This window comes from Panthera leo, chromosome C2 (assembly GCF_018350215.1).
Source record: "Panthera leo isolate Ple1 chromosome C2, P.leo_Ple1_pat1.1, whole genome shotgun sequence".
NCBI classification, from domain to species: domain Eukaryota; kingdom Metazoa; phylum Chordata; class Mammalia; order Carnivora; family Felidae; genus Panthera; species Panthera leo.
The window spans coordinates 115490074-115502388 of NC_056687.1; the positions used below are offsets into that span (position 1 = coordinate 115490074).

General features: G+C 34.1%; 1 long non-coding RNA gene across 1 annotated transcript in view; it reads left to right on the forward strand.

Annotated features, from left to right (window-relative positions):
- LOC122229704 overlaps positions 1-12315 on the forward strand; it is a 211622-nt gene that overhangs the window by 12559 nt on the left and 186748 nt on the right. The window lies entirely within an intron of this gene.

A 12315-nucleotide genomic window follows, 5' to 3' on the forward strand; every position in this document is an offset into this window, starting at 1 on the left:
TTACAGATGAGGAAACTGATCTAGTAAGTACCTTGTTATTGATTTTTTCAAAGACTTTTTTTCCATAATACATGATCACAGAGTATTCTTGTTGAATTATAGTTGAATAATGGAAAATTTTGAGGGTATACATGTTGATGCAGTTTGATATCAATAAATATTAAATTACTTGGTTTAAAAATGACTGGTGAGAAATTGAGCTCAATTATCACTAAGATAGTTGAAATTTTCTGTTTTTACTTTGTAGCCTTTTGTGCTACCAGTAGACAATCGTCAGCAAGCCATCATAAGCGAAGCAAAGTAGACTGCAGGTGTTGATAACGATCACTTATAAATTTTCACACTGTTCCAAAGCTCCACTTTGTTACTTATTCCAGACTTAGCTATTTTTATTTTAATTGGTACTTTTTGAGATTTGGTACCTAACCAGCTGGCGTGGTCCAGCAGGTGAGGCAGAGAAGTAGTATTTTTGTCATGGTAAAAACAAAAGCAAATGTATTAATGTCTATCAATGATACTTGAAATAGACTACTGTTTCTCTGTTGACGTGTATTCGTAAGATGATGGCTGGGGGTATTGTCCTTTGGGAGGGCATGTATCTTTGCCACATAAAGAGATACTGGAAAACACCCCACAAGATAGCATTAGGAGCAAATAGGAAGGTCTATATAGATGATTTTGATGTTCTACCCATCACTAATGAAATTAGCATTTATTGGTCAAATAAATAAAACAATGCTTGAGGCTTAAATGACAACATAGAAGTAATGTACTTATTTCTTGGTCATTGAAGAAATTTGCACGTTTACTTTTTATTTTTCCTCTCCCCACTCACCCATACACAAGCTCTTAACACAGGCTATATACTTAAAATAAGTATAATGTTTTACATAAGAACTTGACACATTGATTGTACTTGACAAATAAATACATATTTGTTAATGATGAAGAACCTTTAATTTATAAGTAGCTAATTTGTTATATTTTGCATTTTTTAAAGATTTTTAATGTTTATTTATTTTTGAGAGAGAGAGAGAGAGAGCATGAGCAGGGGAGGGGCAGAAAGAGAGAGACAGAGACACAGAATCTGAAGCAGGCTCCAGGCTCTGAGCTGTCAGCACAGAGCCTGACGCAGGGCTTGAACTAAAGGGCCATGAGATCATGACCTGAGCCAAAGTAGGACGCTTAACCGACTGAGCCACCCAGGCATCCCAATATATTTTGCATTTTTATAGTACACACACATACACTACATTCCACACTGCATTTTTAGGTCATTTTAACCATGCATTTTAAGAGTCCTCTTCCTCAGTTGTTTTATTTTTCTATTGGATATACTAGAATAGTGGTATTCCCAGATTTCTTAGTTTACTACAAAATTTTAACATTTTATTGCAGGTGAATTTTTTGACTTGTTCCTTATTTGATCAGTTTTAAATGTTTGATTTTTTTAAACTAGCAATTTCCACAATTACAAGAAGGTACTATTACTAGTGAAAATGAGCTCCATACATTTTTTTAAATTTATTGTTACTTGAAAATTGTGTTAAGAGATTATTCTTGTTGAGGTACTTTGTTGCTGTTTGGATAAGAAGCTTGGGCCCTTTCTGCCTGTTATGCATTGAATATTTCTGTTCCCCCAAAATTCGTATGTTGAAATCTAATCCCCAATGTGGACGATTGATATTCAACACTTTAGTACATGTGAGGTGGAGTCTTTTGGAGATAATTAGGTCATGAGGGTGAATCCCTCATCAATGGGATTAGCAAAAGAGACCCTGGAGAGCTTGTTGGCCCTCTTCATGGTATGTGAGGGGAAGGAGAAGCTGGCAGTCTGCAACTCAGAGAGCTCTCACCAGAACAACGTGATCATGCTGACACCATAATCTTAGACTTCCAGCCTCTAGAACTGTAAGAAATAGATTTCTGTTGTTTATAAGGCACCTAGGTATGGTACTTTGCTATAGCAGCCAGAGTTAAGATGTGGCCTTTTACTAGATTATATAGTCAGGATTACAACTGGATTTCTAAACGATAAATTATTATATGGAATTAAGGGAAGCAAGCCAGGGTTGAAAAAATGAAGATCAGAATTTGAGATGATGCAAAGGGATAGTTAGAGAAATCTATGTAAACATGTCTCTGTCTACCTGTCTATATATCCATCTATCTATCACATATCTATATGTTTGGACATACAAATACATAAATTGAAATATTTATGATATTTATATAACAATGAATATTAAATTCAATATATAATTAATGGCCACATATTCGTAGTGTTATGGGTTGAATTGTGTCTCCCACAAAGATATGTTGAAGTCCTACCCCCAGTCCTTGAAGTACTTATTTGGAAGTAAGGTCTTTGAGACTAACCAAGTGAAAATGAAGTCATTGGGGTGGGTCCATCATCTATTATGATGGGTGTCCCTCTAAGAGGAGGACAGAGACAGAGGAGGACATCCTTGTGAGAATGGAGACAGAGACTGAAGTGCTAAGTTGCAAGCCCGGGAAAACCAGCAATTGCTGGCAAACTACCAGAAGGAGAAAGAATCAAGGAAGGATTCTTCTCTATAAGTTTCAGAGGGAGTATAACCATGCAGACATCTTGAATGTAAACTTCTAGACTCCAGAACTATGATAATATTATGAAATAAATGTATATTATTTTAAGCCATGCAGTGTGATACTTTATTCCAGGAGCCCTGGGAAATTCACATATCTAGCTATCAAATATCTGAAAAAGAAAACTAAGCTCATATAGTTGTTTACTTAAAAGTGTGAAACAAGTTCACTTTGATAGCACTTTTTTGTCACAAACACATGCCAAAAATGAGTAAAATAGGGGTGCCTGAGTGGCTCAGTCAGTTAAGAGTCCAACTTTGGCTCAGGCCATGATCTCATGGTTTGTGAGTTCAAGCCCCACATCAGGCTCTGTGCAAACAGCTCAGAGCCTGGAGCCTGCTTCAGACTGTGTATTCTTCCCTCTCTCACTCCCCCTCCCCTGCTTGCACTCTGTCTCTCTGTCTCTCTCAAAAATAAATAAACATTAAAAAATATTGGGCAAAATATAAAATAACAATATCAGAAAGACATAGCCTTTCTCAAATAAAAAGGCAATATATTCTCAAATAAAAAGGCCAGAAATGTAAAAGAAATGCAAAATTGTTAGGAGAGCAGATGACAGGGTCTTTCTGACTTCAGGTACTGAATAGACAAAAGTTTCCAGGACCTAAAGTACATCCTCAAGAAAGACAATCACAGTGAGGTTTGCTACTTGATGTCTTGAGCTTCTTATGGCTCCTGGTGAGATACAGGATGCATACAGTATAGCCTCATGGATCATATAGCCTCATGATCAGAAGATGAGCAAAGCCACACAAAAAAAAGAAAAAAAAACACTAAAATGAAAACTCCTTTAACACATTCCAAAACTCACTCTTGATAAATATTCACAAGAATACTATCAATAGAAAAGAATTACCCTAATCTGTTTGAAGCCATCTGTCAAAAATCTACCAGAAAATGTTGAGGATTTCTATTAAGTCAGGGACAAGAAAGGGATGCCTATAGCCGTGGCTTATATTCAACAGTAAAATGTAAGTAATGGTAAATGCAATGATTAAAAATAATCATAGGGAGAAAGAAAATGAAAGAAATTAGAGAAATAATAATTACAAAAGAAGAGATAAAACTCTCATCATGTGTCTATTATGTGATTACCTACATTGAGAATTCAAGAGAATCTATGGACAAATTACTAGAATAACCAACATACAAAGTCAATATCATTCTTAATAATAAATATATTAATAATAATTAACAAAAAGATCAATCAATATAAAAGACCTTATTTAAAGAAGAAAAATTTGTATGGTGTAAGACCGATAGAGTAAAATCAGGGATCATGAAAAAAACTGAATGAATGAAAAGTTATGTTTGTATGTTTATTTTGAGGAAGGAAGATGAAACACCCCTAATTAATCTCTAAATCTAATATAACTGCAACATTAATCTTTTGGGTTTTGCATGGAGTTTAAAAAGTACAACTGCAAAAGCACATTGCCAAGAATAAGACAATTTGAAGAAGAACTGGGATAGTAGATTTGACCTACCAGATATTAGGAATTTAAAAAAGTGAACCAAAAAAGATATTGACACAAGACAAATAGACTAATGGAATATAAAGACCCTAGTAATTCACACACTCATATATAACAATAATAGATGAGAGATGTGACATTATAAGTGAATGGGGGAAAAGATGGTGAAGGGTAGCAGAATATGCCACCCCAAAATATGCCACTTTGGCATCAAGATCGTTAAGAAGCAGATATAAGACAAGTTCTCTGTCCTCCCCACATTTGCTTATAAGCAGGACATAACTTTGTGAAGATATGTCTCCTTTCCTGTCTACCAAGAAGTACAGAAATTAATCATTAGAGACAACTCTAGACCCTTCCCAGCTCAGAGATGGCACCGGAGGAAACATAACAAATTTCACTAACCAGCCTTTACCTACCATTAGTTTCTCCATATTTTTGTCTTGCCATAATTTGCTACCCCCAGAAGCTCAAGATCCTTTTGTTTGTTCTTGTCACTTCTCTGCAAAATCATTATTCTTTGCTAAGATGCTACCATCCCTTTTCAGTTACTCATCCATGAGTATTCCCATGTGGATGTGTGATGCACATTCTCTTGTTAATCTGCCTTTTGTTCACTGAATTTAAAGGGCCCCAATTGGAAAACCTAAGATGAGTAGAGGAAAAAGATGTTTTTTTCTTCCTCTACTATGGGCTATTAGATAAATGGTGATGGACAATTGTTTATCCATGTGCAAAGTTAAATTAGATTCTTTAAAACTTTTCAAGGAAATAATAGAATAATATCTTTATGACCTCTGGCTAAGGAAGGAGACACAAAAAGCACAAATCATAAAAGAAAATTCTGATATATTTACTGCATTCTAACTAAAACTTTTTGCACAAAAATAAACTATAAGCAAAGTGGAAAAGCTAGTCATATACTGACAGAAGATATGTGCATAGCACGAATAACAAACAGAAGTACAACTATAAGATAAAATACAGAGAACCAAAATTAGAATTTTTAAAAGTATCATTAATTTACTTTTAGAAAAACATTTAGAGTTACCATTTATCAGAAGTGAGATAAAATCTTATTAATTTAATGAGGCAGAATAAGGAAGAACATAAGTATAATGACAAAGAGAAATCTACAAATAATCCAAACCAATTTTTCCAAATCCTCTCTAATGACTTTGTTAAAATTGCTAACAAGACACAGCATATCATCTTTTGGGTTTCTTCTTACTTCTTATACCCACCATTCAAAAGGGGCTAATTAACAGTGAAATGACCAAAACTCAGGAGCTAGAGGGAATGAGAGACCAAAACCATCTCTAGATAATTTACAGACAAGATAATCAACTCTAAACTAATCAGAATTTGACTTTAGTAAATACAAGTTCACACAATAAAATTAAATCAAATATGGAAAACTGCTCTGGGGCTGTTCCTTTTAATCAATTTGTCCTCTTTGAATGGCAGATAACCCCACCACTGTCATTATCAGGACTTGGGACAGGAACTTAGCTGTTATTTGCCTATCTTCCAGCTTTTCAATACAATAAGTACATATTTTATCTGTTTTTATTACTTCAATTTGGATACCTGTCTTAGGACACTATAATTATGGTTTTCCACAAAGCACAGGAGTTGTATGTATGTTTAGCATCTTCTTTTTAGAATCCTAGGAGTCCACTTATTGAAACAAATCTCTCTCTCAGCCTAAAAAATACATAGAGCAAAATAAACTATGTCAATAGTTTTTCTTTATTATCTTCTCCAATTATGTTATTAAGAAACTTTGGAATGAGCTATTTTAATCATTAAACATTTTAAGCAGGGTTTTCTGAAGAAAATAAAAAAGAATTATACTAAAAACAATCACCTATTACTGTTGCTCAAGTTCAAACTATATTTCTACATATAAGTGTGCATTTTACAAGACAGAATTAATTTATATTGTTGTTGTTTGGGGGCATTTACAAGGGAGCAGCTCACATACGGTTATAGATTTGTGCCTGATAATTATAGAATACTTTACAGTTTTAAAATTGCTTTTTATTTAATGCACACTTATTATATCATTGGACTCTTAAAATAATTCTGTAAGGTTGCATGGAGTATTTCCATTTTACAGATGAGGAAATTGAGGCCTCAAAAGGCTATAAGACATGATAAGATCATCTAACTAGTGGGTTGCAGAGCCTATTCAAATTTAGGTCTTCTGATTATAAATGCAGGACTTCTTTTATATGCTTGGATTCCTTGTTTTATTATAGGAAGCATAAACAGAAAACTTGATGTTACATATTCATTTTTAAAAATGTCTTCGATAGATTTCATCACTACATTCAGGAAAGAACTGGAATAGAATTATACTCCAGAGTTTGAGAAGAAGTTAATGAAGTAATGCAAGTAGAAAGTTCTAGAACATAGTAGAAATGCAATAAATGTGTGGCAGGGGCTACACATTCCATTGCCTCACCAGTTCAGTGGGATCTTTCAAGCTAGTTCTTTTAGATTCATTCTGGTCCAGGGCTAGGATTCCCCTATTTACCCATCCCTTGCCATGGAATATCAAAGTCTTTTTCTCTCTGAAGGATTATACAATGAATCTTAGGCTGCTGTGTATGAATGTATTGTTATTGGGATGGGGTTGGATTGTGGACAGGGAAACTTGATAGAGTCTCAAGGAACAGATACTAACAGGCCAGAATGTGTGGTTGTTAGAAACAGGCTGTCTTTGGGTTCAGGCTGTCCCAGCTTCTTTCTTTCCATCAGGAGGTTCAGTACAGAATTCTTGCTCTGGCACTTTTTCCCCCCCACACTCTCTGCATAATTTCTAACTCTATTCTGCCCCTGACCATGGCATCTTTTGATCTAGTCTTTGGGAGCAGAGGAAAAATTGTGCAAGAAACTCGATCTCTTTAGATACTGGGACTAGTGAATTCTGAGCATAGAAACAACTAATAATAGCTAATATTTGATATTTATTATGTGACAGGTGCTATTCTAAGCAATCTATGGACATAATCTCACTTATACAATGGCCCTATTTTGAATATGAGGGAAGTAAGGCACATAGAGGTTAAATAAATTGCTTGAAATCAATTGATTATTAACTTACAAGCTGGCATTTAACCTTAGAGGTTGGCTCAAGAGTTTGCACTCAAGCACTTGTCCATGATCCTTTTAATAAAACAGGTTAGCAGGAGACCCTGGCAAGTCCTTCAAGTCTAGCTGTTATGGGTGGTGGTGAGGAGGTGGTTAAAAGATACTTTCAGGATGAAAATGAAGGAGTCTCTGAGTACGGAATGGGAGAAGGCACGCCAGTTCATATCTCCACATAGTATCTTCCCACAAATAGATATCAACATTAAGCAATAATAGACCATATAGAGAATAATCTCTCCTACTAATGTGATGTCTCCATAAGTTTATCAAACAGGTGAATAAATTTTTTTGTATCATGATTTTTAAGAGCTTTTATTTAAACCACAGATGGGTTTTATATTGTGCAGTATTTGGACAACAAGGTCTCCAAGTTAATGTCAAAATCAATTAATAAATTTTAGAAAAATAATCACATCTTGATTTATATCATTTGAATAGTATATTAGCTCTTGTGAATACTCAGATTCAGAGTGCAGCTCTTCCCCTTCTCTTTTATGTGATATCCCAACAGCCATTTAAGAATATTGATTTTCATTTTTTTTGGAGGATAAATATTCAATTAACTCTGGTTCCTTCTGTTAAATATTTTCCAATTTTTGAAACGTTAACTTGCAATTATGTGTGCAGCTAGATGTTCTTTCCAAGCTAAATTTTGAACTCTCAGTTGAATTTTAGATTATACTCCTGTGATAGGCTATGAATTTTAAAGTATCCTAGAGATAGCACATAAATCAATTTGGTAATAGTCTATTGCTTAGGGGATAATTGCATTACTGTTTTGGTGTCGAGTTGTCCTGATGAACAAGAGTCATCTTGTTAGTCATCTATATATTTCAAGCATTAGTAAATGAATGACACAGTGTGGAGTGTAAATTAGAAATGGATGAATTGGTTGCACCAGATTAGTATTCCACTTTTACTACTCTGGCATATGAAATGGTATTTCATAATTCAGAATCACTCTTCAGAACACTTCTCCTTGCCACTTTGGCTTACCACTTTTAGTCCTTTAAATTATTATTGAATATTGATGTTTCAAAGAGGAAACTATAGCCTGCTCCTTGAAGTCATTTTTATGTCTTATTGGCCTTTTCAAGACTTCCTCCTTGTTGATATTTTAAAATTGTTTCTTCTTTTTCTCCAATTCCAAATTTACTCATACATCTTCAGGCAAGAAAATCTCAGGCAGTGAGGGTGAGCAAGTTTTCCAATGCTCCCCCGAATAAATGCAGTTTGGAAATTTAAAGCACTTTTTTTGATCATGTGTGGCCATATCTAATTGCATAATTATTTTACTTATTATCCTCCTATTTAAACAAACTAAATACATGATAATCATGTTATTAAATATCAATGTGCAGCAAGTTGTCACTTAAATAACATACCCTCATCGGCTGCTAAAGTATGACTTGATTAAAAAAAGACATGCTTGTAATTTTGAGTCAACTTCAACAGAGCAAAGAAATGTCTTTGTTTATCATAAAAGATGACTCTGATACTAACACTTTCTGATAATTTGGGTTTACTGGGAAAACTTTGTAGTCTATTACTGGAATAGAGATATGATGATATCATGAATGCTACCAAGATGTTGGTTAAAAAATAGTGATATAACATTAATATTCACCCAAACTTTAGGCCATTCATTTTAATGTAGACTCAGTTTTAGACGCTTATTAATATTTAATGCATTTTAGAGTTTATTCAATATTTGCCTTGAGCTCACAGTTTATAACCAGGTACACAGTAATAAAGCAATGAGATAACTTCTGATGTCTACATATTATTTTAAAAATTGTAACATAAATGAGAAGAATGTTTCTGTGAACTGAGTGAAACAAAATCCCCTCCATCTTGAGAGAGTGGTGTCATATTGGGACATTTAATGCGGTGTATTGTGGCAGGACTAGAGGCAGTTCCATGAAAGAAACAAGTGTAGCTAAAACCCCAAAGGATGAACTGATATCCTATGTGTCTTTTTTATATCTCTATTTTATAGCCACAGCAATTCTGTGGGTGAAGGGAACAACAAACAAAGTGATAGGAAGGAAAACTTGAAGTACTTAAGTTTCTAAAAACATCATTTAATAAATTATAAGACTAAAAGGAAGTCAAGCGACCGAGTGAGGAGGTGTGGGTTATTCCCCAGATAGCCCTTAAAAGATGGGGTGGAGAGAAAGCCGAGTGTTGACTGTGGATAAAATATTTACAGAACAAACCCCACGGGCAATAATAATTGAATATTTCATATTTTGACTTTTTCAACTTTTATGATATAATTTTTTTTCTGCATTGAGTTTAATTAAGCTTTCCCCAGGGTCCCAAGCCTTGAAAACTTGGAAAAAATAAAGCATTTTGTTTAGCAGGCAGATTCCATAGCCCTCTTTTAACTGAAATATGTATTTCGTTAAAATCTTTTTCCAAGGACTAATGTTCAGCATTTTTAAGGTGGATGATGCTCCGTTTACAAAAAAAAGTCCTAATAGTTTGGCAAAGACAATGACTTCTGGGTGGAAATGTTTCTCTAAAGTGTTTTACACAATGCTGATATTTTTTAACTAATATGAATAACATCTTCAATACTTATATGTAGGAAATATAATAATATTCTTGTAAATATGTTCCACTGCAAAGTAACTAGATGTATGTGCTTACTATGGGAAAGTATTATGCAACTGTGATTCAGATATATAATCTAAATATATATGTATATTTAGATTATTATATACATTTAGATATGTATATATATACAAATAATTTAAATTATTCCTTCCTTCATTTATTTATTCCAGTTAGTGATTAATTCATTTGTCTATATATCCATCCATCCATCCATTCATTCATTCATTCACATACAACTTGCCATGTACCACTTACGATGCTAGGAGATACTAGTGAAGGAAATAGCAAAAAAGAGAGAAAGAAAGAGAGGAAGGAAGGAAGGAAGGAAGGAAGGAAGGAAGGAAGGAAAGGAGTTAATGTTTCCTACACCTTTCTCTTTAGAGTGAACTCCTTCCTCCTTCTCCATGATCTAATTTAAGAATCAGTTACCTGATTTCTTAATGGATCCAGACTGGATCTCTCACAGACATGCAGAAGTAGAAGGAAAGACACTACTTTCCAGCTCTTTACCCCCAGAATCCAAATATCTAGGTCTAGAAATTCAGTGACTAGGTAAGTCTCCCCTGATTACTGTTGGAAAGAAGTGTAGTGGGGTGTTGGAGAGCAGGTAAAGAGAGAAAGTTGTTATTCTTAATAAAAAAAGGTCATATTTATACCATCTATATAAGATACTATAGTAGTTCTTCTGGAACAAAGTGCTTAGATCAAAAGGACATTATTGGAGGATCAGCATTTATGCATTTATTTAACTTTCTGGTTAGGAAACATCACCTCCATCAAGAACAATATTTTCTCTGTCACCTTTGGTGCTGCCCAAAAGTGTTTTTAAAAAGCAAGGTGATCTCCACATTTATTTTAATGATATCGATGAGGTTTGCTGTAAGTAGGGAGATAAAAACTTGCTTATAAAAAATAAGTCATAGAGGGCTTAATACACAGAAGAGTGAGCTGTGATGAGCAAACTGAATATGATGCTTCTATCAGTTACATGTACTTTAGGTGTCTCTATATGCATCAAGACATCAAAGAATTAAAAGTTCTGTTAGTGCTGGTTAGATTTTTTTTTAACTGAATTGACTATCTTTTTTGCCCCTTCATAACTTCTGTAAAAAACTCAACCTTTTTACGTGGGGTCAAAAGTATTGAATAACAGGAATAGAATCCGGTTTTCTGGGTAATTTAAAATATATATTTGACACTATTATTTATTGAAAGATCTCCAATGTCTTTTTTTAAAAGTATTTATTCAACCAATGGTTGCTGACTGCAAGTTCTGCATATGGCAGTTTACCACTTACTAAGGTGACCTCAGTAACGGTGAGGATAAGATCGCTGAGCTTTGCCTTCACGGTTATGCATACACTCACATATTTGACTCTATAACTCCAATTCTGTCCATTTTTGCTATTGTAGAGAAACACCCCAACGCATATTTGTTTTTGATGAATGCTCATGTTTCTTCCTGATGTAAGGAGATGGAAGTAATAGAACTAGCATTCACAGGAGCAGGTGGTAAACTGTCAGTTTACCAATCAAAAAGTTACCTATCTGGCATATATTATATATATATATATATATATATATATATATATATATATATATATATATATATACATACACTATATAAAAGCATCTAAATAGAAGTGTATACTGATACATATGTATGTGAATGTATATATATGAAAGAAACATTTGTAAAACTGTTATCGTCACTGGTTTTCCACCAATAACCATGGCAGGAAATGTTAAATTTTTGCAGTGAACTACTTGTTTTATTCTTCTGTATTTGAGTGAAGTTTTTCAGACAGTTTATTTTTCTCACCCCTCCCCCATCCATCAATGTCTTTTCATTAAAAAAAAGAAGGCATTTACTGTTCAAATTATACAAGTTAATCTCTGAATAAAGATAGTTTTCTGGGAAACATGAGCTTTAACACATTGGCATTGTCAGAACAATTAACACAAGAGGTTAACCTTTTACATACATACACAAAATCACACACACACACACACACACACACACACACACACACACACACACACCAGAAACACTTGTGTGTGAAACATACATATATTTTACACAAGCATTCTCTGTTGTTCTTCTGACACTCCTGGCATATCCTGTAACTTCCTCATTGGACTCTGAAAATAAAGTACTATCAATCAAACAACATAGACTTGGGACTTGATTTCTTTTTCTTCTTGTGAGACAGCCAGCCTCCCTCTATGGAGGCTGTTCTAAGGTCTTGTACTATAGCTCTGTTGAAAAATTGCGCTGGCTCGCCAAATATCTTAATGACTTTTCTCTCAGCAGTTGGTAATGGTGAAATGTTATTCTAGTAACCATAATGTCTCTCATAAAACAATTGCATACAATATGTACTGTACTTCTATTTTAGTGAGCTCTTCTGTCAGAATAGCGGTGCCA